Consider the following 20,157-nt stretch of genomic DNA (forward strand, 5'->3'; position numbering starts at 1 on the left):
AAGGGGGTGTAAGGCAGGGATAACTGCCTTGAAAGGGAGGAAAGCTTCTCATGATAGTTGGGACAAATGGAGGCTGTGCTGGGGAAGAAGAGATGATGAGTTATATTTTCGGTAATGTCCCTGCCCACTCCCCTTGTACTGAGCCGGTTGGGATTGAGAGGGCATAACTAGCAAAAGAAAAAGAGAACATTTCCCACTCCCACATCCACTTCCACGTCCACAGTGAAGGAGTGCTCTCATGTGAGTACAAACCCAGAGAATGTTGCCGGCAGGAACCAAGAACCCGAGAGACATGGCCAGGTTGCACATCCCACGTGGTTCTTTTCGAGCCCAGGACTCAGCAGCGGGCCAGTGGTAGAAGTTGCTGGAGTTTCACCAAGTTTCTTCACAACAGCAGTGAGTTTCCTTCCATTTCTGGAAATAAAGAAAAATGTCTGTGTAGAAGGCCCTGACAAAGCATATTTGCTGTAGAAGTTCATTAGCCACAGAAGCTGCAATGGATTTTCCACATACGTGAATTCATGAGAACCATCTAAGGACTGCAGAGACAGCAGGATGCAGTGGTTGGGTATTCTGTGCTCTGAGATGTATCCATTTTATGAATGTGGCCAACTTACCCACTTTCTCTGAGCTTCAATCTTATCTATAAAATAGGGATAATAACACCTACCTCATAAACTTTACATGAAGTCTTGTTGACAGGAAGAATCCAGATTCATGATTTTTCACAAGACCATTTTATCTCACTTTTTTTTTTTTTGAAGTAAGCTCTACGCCCAACATGGGGCTTAAACTCACAAACCTGAGATCAAGCGTCACATGCTCTATCCACTGAGCCAGCCAGGCGCCCCTTCACAAGGCCATTTTAAAAACCATCGTATTTTCATTGGATCCCGTTTGTTCACTCAACAATTCGATGAAAGAATGTTTCTTGGATGGCTAATGTGCACTCAAAGCTGTGATGGCTACAAAAGGAGAGGTGCTCCCTTAACTCCTCTTCCAGGCATCTGCCTCCTGGTGGAAAAGCCAGAGAGCATGAGACCTGGTAAGGCCCCTGTGAAACTGAATGCTCAACGATGTTGTCATACCCTCCTGTGTCCCCAGAACTCCTGAAAGGGAGGCCGTGCCACACTGGCTAAGGTGGGATGCATGAAAGGAAGGGTGTGGAGCAGAGCCTGGAAAGGCAGGATTTGGAGAAGTGGGAGAAAAGAGAGCATTCTCGGTATATATGTGCTGAGTGAGTGAATGAATGAATGACTAAACAAATAAGCAAAGACAACAAAATCAGAGAACAGTAGGCATAACCATAAGACCAGCCTAAGTGGACTGCGGAAATTGTAGAGTTGTGAGGAACAAGGTAAGAGACAGCACAGGTTGTGGAAGAGCTCTGGAGATAGCAGAACCTTCTGGTAGGAAGATGGAGTCTGGAGCTGGAGTGACAGGGTTGCATTCGGACTCCATCACTTATTGGCCATGTGACTTGAGCAAGTTACTTGACCTCTTTGTGCCTTCGTCTCCTCATCTGGAAAAAAAAAAAAGGGACAGCATTAATATCTACTTTATAGCATCATTTTGAGGATTAACTGAGATAATGCATGTGAAACCTAAGTATAGTGCCAGCACTCCATAAAGCTCCAAACTGTGAGCTTTTAGTCTCGGCATTTGTTTTATTAAAGGCTAAGGAGAGTATAGATTCAATATGAAACCTACAGGGAACCCGTGACGCTCCTGGGAATGGGAAATGAGAACGGGGGGCAGTCTTTTGTAAAGAATCTCTGGGCAGCAGAGTTTAGGCTGGTCAAAAGGGAAAGGGGGGGTCACAGCAAAGGTGCAGCCCCAAAGGGTCAGGGACTGGAAACAAGCCTTCCTCAAAAAGAGAAAGCCTGCCATCACTTGCTCATAGCGGTGTGGAAGTTGGAGCCTGGCACAGAAGGACTCAGTAACTCTACTAAACGGACTCCTCTAGATGCTGCTCAAGTTGGACATCTTTCTGGAACTCCCTGGCTCAATGGCAAACACTAGTGAAACTCCTCTAGGTCAAGTCCAAAGAGTTTTTTTTTTTAAGATTTTATTTATTTGACACAGAGAGAGAGAGCACAAGCAGGGGGAGCGGCAGGTAGGGGGAGAAGCAGGCTCCCTACTGAGCAAGGAGCCCGATGCGGGGCTTGCTGGGATCATGACCTGAGCCGAAAGCAGATGCTTAACTGACTGAGCCACCCAGGCGCCCCAAGTCCAGAGAGTTTTAAAGCACTGGAGAGGTCCACTAAGACCTGGCCTCTGGCTTATTTCAGTATCTTCTATTTATGGAAGCAGACAAATGAACACATGTGAAACAAAGCCAATGAATGTGGCCAACACAAGCACCAACTCCAGAAGAGAATGACTGGATTCTTGTTTTGTGTCAGGGTATTAAAGAAATGAAACAAACAATTATGCTGCTTCTTCTCTTTCTTAGCTCACTGCTCTGCCAGAGTCTAATGGAATTTGAGGTCCAGGTCAAGGAAAAGAGGCAAACTCATCAGTTTGCTTCTGGCCTTGGCTCAAGGTTTTGGTTTTTATCTGAGCAATGGATCTCACAGTTTTGTGCCTCTTTTTCTGATCTACATTTTTAAATTCTAATTTGCTAGTTACGAACATCTCCACTGCAATTGACTAAAATGTTATTCAAAGTGGTTTAAGAAAGAAGGAGAGAGATTTTATTTATTGGCTCATGAAACCAAAAATTCAAAAGTGAGTTTCAGGCGTGGCTGGATCCAGTCACTCAAACACTGTCACCAGGACTCTCCTCTCCTGCTTTCTCTGGCTCAGCTCTCTTTTCTTGGCATCTCAAGTAGTGCCTCTGGCAGTGTCAGAATTACATTCTCACAGCAGAAAGTCCCAGCAAACAAAAGGCATTCTCTTTCCCAACAGTCTTAAGAAAAGCTCCAGGTCTTAGTGTTTGCCTTGGCTTTCGGTAACTTGCTTTTTTCTGAATGTGTAGTTGGAGCCATGAGATGTGATACCTTGGCTCCTTCCATGGTTTCCCCTGGAGCTGGGTGTGAGGTGAGGCACCACCAAATCCTACAGTTGAAAGTGCGCAAGGAATGGCTTCCCTAGGAAAACTGAAGTTTAGTTACCATAACTAGGAAACGGATGCCCAGCAAACAAAAAACACAGCTGACCCCTATAGGCCACCGATACCCGAACCACAAGCCTACGGCACAAGTAATACAACAGTCCAATAGGTTAACGCTGAATCAAGTTGGGAGTCAATCTATCTTCTCCTGTATTTCCAGGAAAGTTGCATCCAATGGGGAGCAAATTTTCAGCACTCAGAGGTTGAGCCTTGTTGAGATCTGGCATAAAACCTGCCATTGGTTTTACCTAAATGTACTCTCCTCTCTGGAAGTGTTACTTCTGAGGAAAGGGCTTCCGGGAGCACTTAATGCTTTAAATGTTTGTACAGCACACCTTGAGTTCTCAAGAAGCATCACATAAATGCCTGCGTTTTTAATTGTGACTTTTTGAGGCGCTGATTCCTCAAGTGGCCTGGTATTCAGATAATGATCTGAGGATCCCAGTCCTGGAGTAAAACACATTTTTCTCTTAGGCGATGACTCAGTGGAGTTCGGCCATGAAATTCCCATCAACGGCTCTGAAGAATAGCCCTGAAATACTCAACCGTTATGTCCATTTGCATTTATATTTATAAAATGGACCGATAATAATAATTCAGCATATGACATATGAAGCATAAGAACTCAGGGCAACATTAAATCCACATATTCATTCAATACATTTGCTACACGCCTACCATGTGCCAGGGACTATCCTAAACTTTGGGGACGTAGGAATAAACAAAACAGATTTAGAAAATCCTTGCTTAGATGAAGCTTACATTTGCAATAGTGTGTCCATTTGTATACATCTTCCAGCTGCCTCTGTTATTGACAGGAAGTATACACCAATAAACAAACCTGGCAAAGTCTCAGTGAGTGCCTTATTCTCCTCTTCATAGGGATTAAAAGCAGGCTTCAGAGAGATGCAGACACCCGCTCCAGGAGCCACGGAAAGTAAGTGGTAGAGTCAAGACTGAAATTCCTATCTCCGTATCTGCCTTTTTACTACTCTCTCTTAGGGTGCGGATGGGGGGTGATGGGGAGTGGTGGGGACTCTGGCAAACCAGAGACCAAACTCTGTGCAAAGGGAGCCACTATTATTCAGCCACGTGTCACAGGGAAAGTGGCCCACTGCAGCTAGGTTTTCTGAGTTTTCAAGAGGAGCCCGCAAACAGGATTTTGACGTGAAAACTGATTTTGAAAACACTGTGAAAGCCAAAAAATAATCTGGCATAATTCAGGCCCTGGGTCTGCCCCTCTATTGGAGGTCACAGTGTGGCCAGGAGCGTCCCTGGGGAGGTAAGACTCCAGATAGCAGCTCTGAAACTCAATGTGGGTAGGAAGCTGCAGAAACAGCTGTGGTCCTTGCACACAAGTATTTCATAAGGCTAAGGTAGAAAAATGGTGGCTTGTTTACTAAAAAAAGCGAAGTCCTTAATGAAAGGTAAGAGTGAGGAAGCAGCTGGAACATTCCACACAACCCACCCCTCCCAACCCCGGCCAGTGTGGAGGAGGTTGGCAGAGAACCATCCTATGGTGGGTTGACAAGCCACGCTTATCTGAAAGGGAAAATTTTACTTCAGGGCGGGCTTCGTGTTCCATCTGAGGTCCTAATAATGATTATTATGCTGTCAGCGCACAAGACGTGGTTCAAAATAATTCTCCTCCTAAAAGTCACATTCTACTCGCTTCCTGGCCCGTCCTCGCCTCCTCCACCCCGCGGCCTCCCATGCTCAGCAAGCCTTTCCTCTTCCCCACCCCATTTGCCAAGGGGTGACAGCCACCCGCATAGGTAGGTCTCCTCCCTGGGGTGGGCTGGGGCCGGAACAGAGTTGGTGGTGGCCTGGCCTCCTCCTGTCCTGGCTTTTGGGGGAAGGGAGGGAACCCAGAAGAGCTTTAATGTTTTAAAAAACATCTGCACCATCAATAGAATGAAACTCTGCAAGAGAATAGTTTTACTTAAAAGGTGTAAAGGAATTCCCATCCTCCAGATCTTAAGATCAGAAAACCTCTGTTTACTACAAGAATTGTTTCAGAGAGGGAGTGAAATCTGGCACATGAAAAATCCCATTCCTGTCCGCTCTCAGGATAGTAGCTTTGCAGCCATATGCCGTGAGTATTTCATCACAGCCAAACGGGACTGCGCGGCGCTGGGGACAGATTTGCCGCGGCCGCCGCTTCAACCACCTCCTTCTGTTGCGGGAGGCAGGTGGGTGGCAGTGCTGTGAGATGCGATCAGGCAAGGGCTCCTGGCTGGGACCTCACAACTCCGTTTGCACCATGAGGCCCTGGGAGCCTCTTCTTTGGAAAACACACGAAGCAAGGACCTAGATTCTTTCTTTTTTTCTTTCTTTTTTAAAGATTTTATTATGAGCGAGAGAGCAAGTAAGAGAATGAGCGAGAGCATGAGCAGGGGGGAGGGATAGAGGGAGAAGCAGACTCCCCGCCAAGCAGGGAGCCCGACGCGGGGCTTGGGCTCGATCCCAGGACCCCGGGACCATGACCATGACCATAAGCATGAGCCGAAGGCAGGCACTTAACCGACTGAGCCACCCAGGCCCCCAGGACATACATACTTTCTGAATAGGACGAGACAAAGAAAACTTGTACTGTGCCCCCCTCCCTTGCTTGGAAGATCATTTAAGATTAAGAGAAAAAGTGACCTCTCCCACTTGTGGAGGCAGGGCGATGCTATGATTCGAAAGGTCCAGAGGCCCGTGTTCCAGCCCGGGTTCCCCTGCATCCTGGCTTTGGGACCCAGAACAATTTACTAAACCTCTTGAGGCCTCAGTTCCCTCATCTGTAAAATGGAAATAATAATAGGACCAAGCTCGCAGAGCTGCAGTGAAGGTTGGTTGGTGCACAGAGTAGAAGCTGCTCTCTTCGAGGAACTCACACAGAGTTCACCACGGCCTCCGTGAATCCTCCCCATACCCACCCCCATCTACAACCTAGGAGAGGGTGCGTATGCAGACCTGTGCTTCAGCCTTGGCCCCACCCCTAGTTTCTGTGGCTCCCTGGACACGTAATCAGGAGTTACACATGATGACCAGGGCCACTCTCTTGCAATTCTGTAGCTGCCGCAGTGGAGACACAAGCTACCTTTGCTCTCACTCCAGCCCGAGCCCTATTTTAGATGCCACCTTTGCCTGAATTGCCCGACTGCTTTGGCCACATTCCAGATGAGAATGCACCTGTCCCACCTCCTGCTCCAGGCCCCTGGAGCGGCCAAATTGGCAGCACCCGTAGGTGTGGCGTCTACCAGCGTCAGAGTGGGAGTGGCCCTCAGCCCTTTGTACATACGCAGTTTCTCGGGCTCCATTCTAGACCCATTGCTTCTGACTCCCTGGGACAGGGCCTAGGGATCTTCAAGTAATGAGCCCTGTGAGGGAGCAGGTGCACATTCAAGTCCGCATCGATGGCCCCCTGGTGCCTCAAACTGCCTATCTTTTCCTCAACCTGTTTCTCCTCATCGGTCCTACTTAACTCATCATCCCCCAGGGGAGCCAGGCCTCCAAGCCAGAAACCACGTGGTCCCCCAGCTTCAGGACAGGCCCAGTCACCTCTTCACAGAGTTTGGCCCTTCTCCCTGCCCCGCCTGCCCCTGTTCAGGCCTTCCCCGTGTTCTCATTCCAGAACCAGTGGTCCTGCTCTCCACCTGCCCATTCTGGAGGGCTTGATTTGCAGTGTTAATTTAGGGACACCTGGGGGGCTCAGTTGGTTAAGCGTCTGCCTTCGGCTCAGGTCATGATCCCGGGGTCCTGGGATCGAGCCCCACATCGGGCTCCCTGCTCAGCGGGGAGCCTGCTTCTCCCTCTTGGTCTCCCTCTGCTGCTCCCCCTGCTTGTGCTCTCCCTCTCTCTTTGACAAATAAATAATAAAATTTTAAAATGAAATGTAGACTTGGCCCTAATACTTCCTTACTTAAAATTCTTTAGGGTTTTTCCATCCTCTGCAGGATTCAAAAGTCTGTCCCTACAGCTTCAGATCTCCTGCCACTTCCATGCCTACCCTACAGGGAAAACCCCAGCTAGACTGACATTATGCTTAGGTCTTCGAATGTTCCATGGGGCTGCATGTCTCTGGGCTTCTATAGACACAGTACCTTCCACTGGAATATCCTCTCTCCTCTGCTACTCTTCCTTAAATCTCGACTGAAATGTCACCTCCTCTAGGAAGCCTTCCCAGTAGTGCTGAGTAATCCCTCCTTTTACACTCCCCAAATATATCACCCATGACCCTATTTTGCCTTTATATGCTTATGTGTTTCTGCCCTACTAGACCCACACAGGGATGTGCATTTTATTCGTTTCAAATTCCAAACCTTTATCAGGGCTGATAAGGTCCTTCAAGATCTGGCTCCTGCCCACCTCTCCACCCTGCCTCCTACCACTCTCTGCTCCACCCACTTCACCCAGTCACATTGGCCTTCGGACTGTTGCCGAGAGCACCAAACTGCTTCCTGCTACTGGGTCTATGTTCCTGCAGTGACCTCTTCCTAGAATGCCCTCCCCTAGATCTTTCCATGGCTGGCTCCATCTTGACATTCAGATCTCTGCTCCAGTGTCCCCTCCTCAAGAGTCCTTCCTTGCCCAAGCAATCAGAAGTAGTCTTCCTTCTCCATTTTTCTCTCTTATAATACCATATTCTCTTCCCTTTGGAGCACTTGTCACAAGCTATAGCTCTTTCTCGTTCAAAATCAGCCTTATTGAGGTAGAATTTGCATAAATAAAAGGTGTACCGTTAGATGAGTGCTGACAAATACCCATATATCCACCACTCTACTCAAGATATATAGAGTATTTCCAAAACCCATTCAATTTTCCTGATCGCTCTTTCCAGTCAATATCCCCCACCCCCTACCCATCCAGGGCCAGCCCCAGCCAACCGCTTCTCTACTTCCTGTTCCCATGGCTTCCTTTTGCTTGTTCTAGGATTTTATTTAAATGTAATCATATGGTATGTGTTTTTCTATCTGGCTTCTTTCACTCAGCCTAATGTTTTGGAGGTTTATTCGTGTTGTAGCGCTTATCAGTATTTGTTTCTCTGTTACTGAGTTCCAAGCCATTGTATGAATATTCCAATGTATGTGAATGAATATTCCAATGTATCTATTGGCCTGTTGATGGACCCCTGGGCTATTTCCAGTTTGGGGCTAAAATAAATAAAGTTGCTTTGACAATTCCGGTACAAGTCTTGTGTGTGGACATCCATTTTTATTTCCTTCAGGTAAATAACTATAATGGAGATCGCTAGGCAGATGGTAAGTGTATGTGTAATTTTATAAGATACTGCCAACCTTTTTTCCAAAGTGCTTTTCCATTTCACACTCCTACCAGCAATGCATGAGAATTCCAGTTGGTCCATGTCCTTGTCAACACTTATTACCAGTCTTTTCAATTTTAGCCATTCTAATGGGTGTATGGTGTCATCTTGTGGTTTTAATTTACATTTCCCTAATGGCTAGTACTATTGCACAACTTTTCATGTGCTTATGAATATTTGTATATCTTCTTTTAAGCTATTTGCTAAAATCTTTTGCCATATTTTAATTTGGCTGTTTGCCTTCTTCTTACTGAGTTATATATTTCTCTGTATGTTGTGGATGCAAATTATTGTCAAAAATATGTATTGCAAAAGTTTCTTCTATTCTGTGACTTACCTTTTCATATTCTTAATGCTGTCTCTGCCCCTTTTTATGATTAGTTTTACCTGTGATCTAAGAAAACTCTGCCTATCCCAAGGTCATGTAGATTTTCTCCTATGCTTTCTTCTAGAAGTTTTATAGTTTTTCTTCATTAAATACTTAGTTCTTTGATCTATTTCAAGTATGTTGTGACGTAGGGATTGAGATCCACTGTTTTCCTTTTGGATATTCAGTTACTCCAGCATCATTTGTTGAAAAATCTATCCCTTCAACCGTAGTTATTTAAATCGTTTCCTTTTTTTAATTACTATTTGTCTCTCCCACTAGACTACAGGCTCCATATATTTGTTCTAATTTAATCTGAGCTCTTTTCCATCCCTGCTACCTCTTTGCAGGGAGAGAAAGCAGAGAAAGAGCTTACTTGCAAGTCACTTATAGGCCTGATTCTAGGGGACAGGAGCAGGGGAGTGGGGAGAGCAGATGGGAAGGAAACCAAGCCAGGACATGGTGTGCTTTGGAGCTGGTCACTGCTGCGGGGAACTGGGGCTCCATCCTGCAGGGACCGGCCGAGTGCACCTCAGAGCCTCCACCCAGTGTCAGAGAAGGGAGCAAATATCTCCCAACTCCAGCTCCATTGATCAGCGGTTGCCCCAGCAGGATTAACCTCCCCAGACCAGCAGACCGTGGTGCTCGAGGTCAGAGAGAAGCCCTGGGCAGAAGGCAAGAGCCATAGGGAGCAGCTAAGCCAAGGGGTTTTCGCCTGCTCCCAGCTGGTTGCCAGGATGCCAGATGAGTAAAAGGTGGGTCAGGAGGATGAGAAAAGGGTCAGAGTTTCTGATACACATTCATTCAGCGAGTATTTATCGAGTGTTTCCTCTGTGCCAAGCATTGTGCTGAGCAGTGGAGACAGTTGTCCAACAGCCAATCGGTGCCCTTAGGATGGAGACAGACAGCAACTGATTCAGTGACTGTTGTATATTATCCCAAGCAGAGGTCAGTGCCATGAAGAAAAACAAAACGGGGTAACAGAATTGTGAAGGGGAGTGCAGGGATGGGGCTTATTTTGACCATCAGCAAGTTTCTCTGAGAAGCTGATGTTAGAGAGGGAGAGAATGAGCCCTGTGGATACCTGAGGCAAGAACATTCTAGGCAAAAGGAACCACAAGCGAAAAGCCTTGAAGGAGGAACTAGCTCAGGGCATTAGAGAAAACAGGAGGTCGCTGGGGCTGGAGCAGAGCTAGAGACAGAGCCTCTAAGAGGTCTGGGAAGGCCTCAGAAATGAGTTTGAATTTTATTCAATGGGAAGTCATTGATGGGAAGCCACTGGAGTGCTTTAAGAAGTTATAACAGTCTTATTTATGACTTAAAAGATATGCAAGATACCGTTACACATATATTAGAATGGCTAGAATGAGGAAAAAAAAAAAAGGAGGATGATAGCCAGGATGGGCAGGTTGCAAAGCAAAGGCCACTGTCACACGTGCTGCTGGGAATGCAAGGTGGGGCGGCCAGCGAGCAGAAGGGGTCGGGGATTCCCAAAAAGATAAACTTAGACTTCACTGTGCAACCAGCGATCCCACTCCTAGGTATTTACCCAAGTGAAATGAACCTTATGTTCACATCCAAACCTGCACACCAACGTTTGCAACTTTATGTATCATCGCCAAAAAACCGGAAATAATTCACATGTCCTTCAGCTGGTGGACGGCTAGCCTGGGGTCCATCTGTGTAAGGACACTCCTCAGCCACTAAAGGAGATGGACTATTGAGAATACACACGACGACCTAGACGGACCTCAAGGGCATTATGCTTAGTGAAAAAATTCCATGCTGTGTGATTTCATAAACAAAACATTCTCAAAATGATAAGACTATTAGAGAGTTGGAGAAAAGGTTAGTGATCACCAGGGGACAGGGAGGCATGAAGTGAGAGTGGGTGTCTGTACAAAGAGGCAGCAATAGAAAGTCCTTCCGTGGTGAGGTCACAGTTACCTTCCTTGGATGTGGTGGTAGATGCACAGATCCATACACGGGATTTAAGTGCATAGAACTATACACACATCCATGCACACAAACGAGTGCAGGTTATAAAATGGTGAATACAGAATAAGGTCTGCAGTGTAATTAATCGTAAGGTACCAAGGTCAGTGCCCTGGTTTGGATATTTTCTTACAGCTCTATATAAGATGTCACCACTGCAGGAAGCTGGTTAAATGGTACACAAGACTCTAATCTTTTGCATCTTCCTGTGAGTCTATAACTATTTCAAACTAAAAATTTAGAAACAAAACTGTGACAAGTGGGTAAAAGGTTACAAAAGACTTCTTTGAAATAGGGGACACTTGCAAATGGATGGGTAGTAGATGACACTTGAGAATTGATGTCAACTTTCTCAGTGTGACATGCTTCTCAGTTGTCCTCATTCTTAGGTAATACATGTAAAGTTTTAGAGGGGAAGTGTCAGTGTCTACCACGTGCTTTCAAATGGTGCAGCAAATATATGCCTATGTATATACATCATTTTAAAATATAGCAAAATGGAAACAATTATTGAATCTAGGTAGTAGGTTTATAGGTGTTCACTGTATTATTCTTTTAACTTTATATTTAAAAATTCTTGTAATAAAAAGTGGAAAGAAAGAAAAAAGGCACAAACTGCTGATGGGTACAACGATCTAGATGACTCTCAAAACATCATGGTAAGTAAAGAAGCCAGATTCAAAAGGCTACATACTGAAAGATTCCGTTTTGTGAAAGTCAAAACTATTAGGACAGCGATGGAGGATTGGTGACTGTCAGTGGCTGGGGATGGGGGAGGAGCTGGTCACTAAAGAGCAAAGGAAAATTCAGGAGGTGATGAACATATTCTATATTTTGATTGCGATGATGGTTCAGACACAGTCATGTCAAAATTCATAGAACTTTACACTAAAAAAGAAAGGTGATTTTAACGTGTGTAAATTATACCTGGAAAAAAAAAAAAGAAGGAGAGGAAGTTCCCATGTGCAGAACTATTAAAAGCAAGCTACATGAGGGCAAAATCCTCTCTCTCCTAGACTTGTTCACTAGGCTTAAAGCACAGTTGGCATCTAATAAGCACTGAATAAATATGAGCTAGTACGTGCATTAATTTTTTCCCCCCAATAAAGCCCCTGCGTCACAGGGACCGCGTGCTGAGCAGTGTGGTGTGGCACAGGCTTGGCACAGAGCACCTGCCTGATGGGTGATGTGGCTTCGTCTTACTCACGTGGGTTTGACTTTTCCCTGTTGCATCATCAGGAGCAGTGAGGTCCTTCAGTGTCTTGTATTCTGGTGCTCTCTGGCTGGAGGGAGCTCTGTTGGCCATCTCAGGGGCCAGCAACAGCTCCAGGAAGTGACAGGTGGCTGCTTCCACAGACGAGTAGGTAAAGGAATTTCCCTTTCTCTTGAGACTTGTCAATCAAAACCAAACTTTCTTCTCCGGACTAACTCCTTTTAAAGAGAAGGAAGAACTTATCAATTCCCTTTGCAACGTGCTAAAGCCTAACGTGCTAAATAAACATGACACGTTGTTTTCCAACATAATAATAACTACCACTTAGCTTTCTCAGTGCCAGGGCCCTTTATGGGTACCGCGTGAGTCTCACAGCAGTTGAATGGGGTGGCTACTGTTAGGAGCTCATTGTGCAGGTGAGAGAGCTGAGGTTCGGAGAGGTGAAGGGACTTGCCCTTGGCCACATCCTGGGGTGCTCAGCCAGCTGCCCCTGCACTTACCTGCTCTACCATGTGGCCTTTCACAGAGCGCCTGCGCTCTTGAGCCACCCGCCCTACTGCTGCTCAGGGGACCACTTTTATGTGGATTCAGCAGCGCCATGTGGGCCACGGAAGTCTCTTCCTCTGGCCCAGAATGGGATGATCTCCCTTCTATGGGGTGAGTGGTTGCCTCTAGGTCAAATATGGAAGGCGAGGGGAGGAGGGGGGGTGAAGGAAGCCAAGGGCAGGGAAGAACATGCAGAAAACACCAGATGCTCTTTCTAGCTTTAAAAAAACACAGGCATTAGAGAACACAGATTTTTATCACAGTTTGTTAGAAGGGGGAAGAGCAGGCTGTGGAGTAAGAAAGGGCTTCTATCCAGACCTCAGAATTGGGTCCGAGTCCCGATGATAATGACAAGAAAGATGGTAATGATGACAATAGTCACTGACATGGTGCCAGGTGCTGAGCTAAACACTCCCCATCAATGACCTCAGGAAGCTTTTCTGTTTTTTTTATTTCCATTTTCACATTAGAAAATGGAGGTCCAGAGAGTCCATACACAAACTCATAGACATATTTTCATACTGTACAGATTCATATACATTGAGCGAGGTCAGGAGGGACACTCATGAAACTAACAATAGTAGTTACCAGAGGAGGGCGGTGAGTGTGACAAAGGGGGAGAGCTTTAGCTTTTTATTGGATTGTGTAATATTTTTTACAATGGGAATGGTGGTGGTACCCGTGGGTGTGTACTTAAAGAACAGAAAAAAAAAAAAAAAAAGTGGGAGATTGTAAAGCCTGTGTCCGAGGATCCCATAACTAATTTGGAGCAGGGTCTCTCAGAGGGCAGCTCTCAGTCCCTAGCTCCCACCCCACCCCGCGCCACGCCTTTCCACGAGAGAGCCGGCGGTTCCGGCCCCCACACTCCTGTTGGTGCAGAGCGGGTAGGAAAGGACTTCTGAGAGGTGTCGGCTTTCCCTGGGCTTCCTGGAGGGACTGGGCCAGTTGCGCGTCCCGGGCCTCCGGGGAGCCGGTCGCTCGGGTTCCAGCCCCCGCGCCCGCCCACTGTCACGGAGTGGACTCCCGGCCAATCAGACCCGGGTGATGGCACGCCGGGGATGAGAGTGGCAGGAAATCAAGGTCAAGGCCCCCGGACACAATGGGGCCATTGTCGCTCTCCAAGTCAGTTGACTTTCGAGCAGCAGTTCCCCATCCACCCTCGCTCCTTCTCCTCAGCCCCGCCCCTTGCCAAGAAGTCACCTGAACCCCCTGCCTGTTTTTCGGCCCCCGCCGGAGGGCAGCCGCACTCCGAGTCCTACCCCAGACGGGGGAGCTGGGCCGCCCCCTGCATGGCGTGTTACGTCCACCAGGTGGCGATAGAGCACCACACTTCCGAGGGCGGGGAGCAAGGCCCGGGGCCAGCCGCTCAATCGCGGATCAGGGCGTGGGGGACCCTGCCCTTCCGTTTTATCCACAAAACTAAGTGAGATTATACTTTCCCTTCACCTTTTACTCTGAGGTCACCAAAATCTGGAAACTCAGGGGCTTTTCTCTCAGCCAATGGCAAAATGCCCGTGGGCTGCAGCACTCTTCCTTGATTGAGGAAAACTGAGGGAAACCTCTTTACCACGCAAATCACAGCGGGTGAAACTGACAAATGCTGGGCCATGGTGCACGTGTCACTTAACCTCTCTGGCCTGGATTAATCAATTGGTTGATTGATTGATTATGTTAGGGTATAAATGTTATCTGTGAAAGGCCTCCCCACTGTCTCAATGATGTCCTCCTGTGTTGTTCTCCCGCAAAACCGGCTGTAGTTTTCCTTCTGGGCATGTGTCACAGTTTGTAATTGGATACATATTTGTCTGATTCTTTCCCACTAGAATATATGCTCCGTGAGAGCAGGGTCTCGGTCTGTTTTTGTTGACCAGTGGGTCCTTGGCGCCTAGTACGGGATCTGGAACACAGCAGGTGTTCAGTAAATGAATGAGGGCCCTAGTCAGCCCCCGGAGGTGGGCTTCCGGCTCCTGCCAGTCCCACGTGTGTGAATATAGGGCCTGAGCCCCCTGAGCAGGTGGGAGCTGCCCCAGGCTATCAAATTAGAGAAGCTTGCCCTGACAGCAGAGAGAGCTTTGGGGTTAAGACTTGTGCTTCCAGGCTCTGGCTTCACAATCTCACCTCGACCCCTCACATGCTGGGCCATTTTGCACGGGTCACTTAACCTCTCTGAGTTTCAGCTTCCTCACCTGTAAAATGAAGATGAAAATGGCCCCTGTCTCTGGAGGTCGTTTGGGGGATTCGGAGGGATAATCAGGGAGGGGGCTTGGCCCAGGGCCCAGGACACAGTAAGCACTGGGTGGGTATTAGGCAATATTGTTATTGCTGTTGGCCGGAGCCCGCGTGCTCAAGGCAGGTGCCAGCCGAGGTTGGCAGTCTTGGGCCGAGAGGGCCATTGCCCTGGGACTTGCCCCTTGGCAGTTCTGGTTTGGTTTCTTCTGTGAACGGGCACAGGAATTTGAGGCTGGTGGGGGCCCGTCCCTGTCTCCGGCGCAGGTCTTATCCTCTGATGGGGGGCAGAGCTGCCTCTGCTGCAGTCACCCCTGGGGACACCCTCTTGCTGCCCCTCAGCCTCCCTGGGACACTGTGGGTCCAGGCAGGCCGTTGTTTACCTTACACGTGGCCCTAGGGGCGGTGATGAGCAAAGGGGCAAAGCTAACTTGTCTCTGCCCTCAAGAAGCACCCAGTCCTGGGTGGTGGTGGGGGGGGAGATGGTGATTAAAGCCACACTTAGCACCGCAGTAAGGGGACAGGACCTCAGGAAGCCATCTGTGAGTTGGGAGCTGAGGGATGGGAGTGAGGAGGTATCAAGATCCACCCCCCCACCTTAAAACAGCCCCTTCTGGGGACTGCTCCAATCACGCAGTGGAACACCAGGCCAGGCCTAGGCCAGGCAAGTGGTCTGAAAGAGATTAAAAACAAATGCACCCCAACGACACAGCCTCCTCCTGAGATCCGCTGCCTTTCCCTTGTGTCACTGGGCAACGGCCCCACACCATGTCAGGTCCCCAGCCCCAGCCCTGAGGAAGGAGGAGGAGCCTTTCAGCGCGGTGGGCAGGAAAGGCCTTCCACAGGCAGAAGGGCCTATGTGGGGGAGGCTGAGCGGCGGGCTGGCGCGAGGTCAGCATCCCTGGCTGCCACAGGGAGTCTTGTGGCCGCTCTGCACAGTGGGCCCGGGGTGAGCCGGTGGCCCTGAGCGCCCTCACACACCTGCCACCGGCAAATTTGGGGAGCGGGGGAGCTGAGAGCACGGACTCTGGGGGCCCAGCCCAGCTGCTTCACCAGCTTCGGCAAATTACCTAACCTGAACTTCAGTCTCCTTGCCTAGAATAGCACCAACCCTCCTAGGGTGGCTTTGAGGGCTTAGGGAGATAATACGTGAACTCTTCTGGCACAGAGTGGGCACTTAATAATCACGGGCATTATTGTTATCCATTCTTTCATGAGCTCTTTTATCCCAAGGTTCTGCCAGTTTGGAGATCAGGAACCTGGGATCCAGAGAGGTTAAGTAGCTTGCTTCGAGTCTCGGGATTTAAACCCAGGTTCCTTTGACTCCAAAGCCTGTGTTCTTGGGAGGTGAGGGAGGGGGTGTCAGGGGCCCCAGGCATGGTGGGGTCGGAGTAGGAAGCAGGGGGGAGGCAGGGCGAGAACCCCCAGGGCAGGTGGGGGCTGAGGCCACCTACAGAGGCCTGACATGCCGTCCTGCCAGGCTGAGCCACAAATCTCTGCTCAGCTCTGGCCCCAGGATTTTGTGGTGCCCTCTCCCTCACCCACTGTGGCCGATTGGCCCGGACCCCTGCCCTTCTCTCGTTTTCTGGGCCAAGCGCAGTAATCTCATCTCACAGAAGTGACCACAGCTCCGTGGGCCAAGCAGGGCTCAGGCCCGTCCATGTGCCCGGCTACACTGCCCTCGCTCGCTCCCCTCCCCGTGACATACCCAGGCAGTCCCCACTTTGGAGACACGTGCCAAGTGTGTTACAAGCACAATGAACAAGGCTAAGGCAGATAAGATCTTGGCGTCCTGTGGGTTTTAAACAACTACGGGGTTGGGGGCATTGAGGGTGGAGGAGCGGTGGGACCTTCTTGAGCCCATCCTGCTCCCTCCCCAGCTCCGGAGGGGTGGGCCAGGACCAGGGGCAGAACTGGGCTCAAGATAAGCGGAGGTCAAGAAAGAAAGTGGTGTGGTGCGGCAAGGGCAATGTTGGTCCAGCTCCATCCACCCTCTATGGGCTTTGGAGTCAGACCTAGGGTGAGTCCTGACACTGTCACTTAGAAACTGTGTGGCTTTGGGAGGTCACTGAACTCCTCTGAGCCTCAGTTGCCTCATCTGTAAAATGGGGTTCATGAAACGCTCACGAGGTTTGTGAGGATCTAAAAAGATAAGGAATGGAAAATGATCCGATCTCCCTTGCTGTGGCTGCTGCCGTGGCTCCTACCACTGTCCCTGACGACGGCTTGGAGATGAGACCGCACAGAGTTGCACAGCTTGGCCAGCCTCCAGATGGGGGTCAGCCAGGTCAGCTCGGGAGGCTTCTTCCCTGCCCAGTCTGCTGATAATGACACCAGGCCCCTGGGCCCGATACAGGCAGCTCAGAGGCCCTGCGGAGGAGCTCACCCCAGCATCGCACCCCTGCTTACCTGGCCAGCCTGTGAGGTGGGGCGCGGACCCCTTCTCCTGAGGCGGCCTGATCTCTCTTCCCTCTCACTGATTCTCTTTAACTTTTGCCAATGCCAGGAGCAGCTTCCGCCAGGGGTCGAGAGGGGAGAAGGAGGGAGCTGGGGAGAGGGGAGGGGATAGAGGAGGCTCTCCAATCTCTAAAGGGGGAAGAGGCCATCCCTGTCTTTTTAATCTCAGGCAGGAATTGGTGACATTAGGTAATGTATTTTAGACACCTGTCCCCACACCCTGCCACCCTCTTAGGAAAAGTGCTGCCCTCAAAAGCATGATACTGTTAACAAAAGAATGGAAGCTTTCACAAGGAAATACAAACTGTTAACTGAAAACAGAGTCTGCAATCCAGCTGGCCCACCAACGCCCCATTTCCAGGGCTGGGGGCTGTTGCTTCGTATCCTTGTCTCTGTCCTCCCTTCCATGCTCCCCTGAGAGCAGGCCAGAGCTGGGCTGGTGGAGGGCAGCAGTGCTGGCTTGCGCTCAGGTTGGGGCTGAAGGCCTGCCCTTCAGCCCTTTCTAGAAATATCAGCCTGAGCAGGGGCCTCATGAGAACCTGCTCATTCCCAAATCCTGTTCCTCAGGCAGGATCTTTTGGCTCTTCCTGCAGGTGGGGCCTCTGACTCCATTCCCATTCCTCTCCTCTCCATCCCTACCCAGTTCCCCCAGAATCTGGAGCGGAAAACTCTGGGCCTCCAGAGCCTTCTGAGGGTCTGGAGGAATCTCAGAGGCCCTGGGAGCCCCCAGTCCAGCCTGGCTGGGTGAGGAGCAGGCAAGCCCCAGGGGGTGGGGGGGTGTGTGGAGGGAAGTTGGCCCCAGTGTGTGGAGCCTCTGGAACTTGCCGATCTGAGCTTCGATTACGCTGGAATGTTCCCGGTCCGGTTCACAGCCATGTCCGTGGGGAGACTGTGGGAGGGTGTCTGGCTGTCCCAGGTTCCTCAGGCTTGGAAACCCACAAGCCCTGCCTTTAGGATCTGTGATTTCTGGCCTGCCCACCCACAGCCCTCTCTTCTTGCCTCTGCCCACCCCAACCCCATTTCTCAGCAGCCTCAAAGGACTTAAGCTTCCCTGGTCCTTGCTCGTATGCTCTGCCCACCCCCACTAATTTAATTCCTACTCTTTCTTTAGGACTCCCCTCCAGGACGCCCTCCTGACCCCTCCCTGTCCCAAGCTGAGCTGGCTGGCTGTCCGTATTATCTAGCATGCCTGCTATCTCGGGAGTAGGTGCTTTGTAAAGTACCCGTTCCCTCTCACCACTGCCACCTGCCTGAGGACAGGGCTGTGCCATTGCTGGGCCCTGGCGCCCACACAGGACCTGCCTGTGGAAGGGGCCCCACTGGACTCAGTCAGTGAGTGGCGATCAACCTCATTCGTGGCTTCAGGAGTTCACAGTTTATTGTGCAGGTGGGGGTTAGAGCCAGGGTGACTCTGGCCTCTTCCCGAAGTCCTGGATTTGAGATCCCCTTTCTCTTGCCCTCAACCCCATCCCCCACCAACCTAATAAGGGCTGGGGAGGTGGTGCAGTAGAGGAGTTGACCATAGGGCCAGCATGCCTGCTGAGGGGGCCTGCCGCAGCTTTCCTCTTCTGTAAAATGGATCATTCCAGCACCTTCTTTGTGCTGCTTTAAGGACTGAATGTAATAATCCCCAGAAAGAGCCCCTTCCCTTCCTCTGGCGACTCTGGACCAAGGGTGACTCTCTTTCCCAAAGGTTTGTGCTCTCTGGTGAGGGGAGGGCACCCTACGTGCAGCAGTTCTATACCCCCCATCCCCAGCCTACCCCCTCCGTAGGGCCACGCCTTCCCCCAGTGCAGAAGCCAGGGCAGCTCTGGGACACGTGGCAGGGGTGTCCAGGGAGGCTCCTGGACACAAGGGACAAACAAGTGGCTTTAGTGGCAGGTTCTTTGTCCACTTTTATTTGGCTTTGGGCCCAGAGGGCACCTCTGACCTTATGGGTGAGTCCCCAGTCTCATGACTGACTGCCTGCCAGGTGCCAGGGTCTGGGAAATCACTACCTAGGCCCAAGGTGGGGGGCAGAGTTGGTTAGCTCAAGCAGCGGGGGAGCTCAGCCATCAGAAGCATGGGCAAGCTGCCACCTCCCTGCCATGATACCTGGAGGCCTCATTGCCCACCATCAGGCCACCGTCCCCAAGACCAGAAGACACAGACAATCTGTGTGGAGGCAAGATGAACCTGACCAAGGGTGGAGGCCGGCATGGCCTCCTGTCCACTGCCCCTCCCTCCCCCAGCTCAGGGCCCTGGGCGATGGTAGGTAGGAGGGATGGAAGGCACGAACCCAGGAGACAAACAGGCATCTGTTTTAATTCTAATTGGCCGTGTGTGACCTTGGGTTAGTGACTTCATTTCTCTGAGCCTCAGTTCCCTAAGCTATAAAATGGGGATAACGACAGCACATGTCTCTTAGAAAGTTGTAAAGATCGAAGAGGAAAATTCACGTAATTCATTGCGCTCGGAGTGCACATATTAAGAGAATAATAAATGGTGGTATTACTCTTATTACTATGTGTGTCCCTAGCATCTACCCAGGATACTTTAATGCTCTCCAACCTAATAGAGTCAGAATTTGTTGAACATTTATAATAGCTTAAAGAGGAGCTCAGTTACCTGACATGAGAGGAGGAGAGGGCCCACCAGGCTCTAAGGCAGGGGCTGCTCTCCTTTTCTGCCCCCACCCCTTGCCTGGAGCCCTGGGTGGTCCTGCTGCTATCTTTACCTCTTCCATGTTCCAAAGCGCACGGAGGCCTTGCTGCATCTTTTGCATGTGGGAAACTCAGACACGTGGGCAGCCCTGCCACCCACGAGCCAGGGGCCCCGGTATGAAGGCCACGGGACACTGCAGGGGCTCGAAAGTGGGCTGGGATACGGGTCTGGCCAGAAAAGTGGTAACAGGGATCACACCTTTGCTCGGTGCCATGCTTCTGGCTTTG

At 49.9% G+C, this 20,157-nt stretch overlaps 1 long non-coding RNA gene across 1 annotated transcript; it reads right to left on the reverse strand.

Annotated features, from left to right (window-relative positions):
- Window positions 1-125: 125 nt before the first annotated feature.
- Window positions 126-12,016, reverse strand: LOC116645140. The gene is made up of 3 exons (XR_004301911.1): window positions 11,993-12,016; window positions 1,404-1,522; window positions 126-414 (listed from the first exon to the last, which is right to left on the reverse strand). It is a non-coding gene; the product is annotated as an uncharacterized LOC116645140 (long non-coding RNA).
- Window positions 12,017-20,157: the final 8,141 nt, after the last annotated feature.

Source organism: Phoca vitulina, unplaced genomic scaffold, assembly GCF_004348235.1.
Source record: "Phoca vitulina isolate PV1807 unplaced genomic scaffold, GSC_HSeal_1.0 scaffold32, whole genome shotgun sequence".
NCBI classification, from domain to species: domain Eukaryota; kingdom Metazoa; phylum Chordata; class Mammalia; order Carnivora; family Phocidae; genus Phoca; species Phoca vitulina.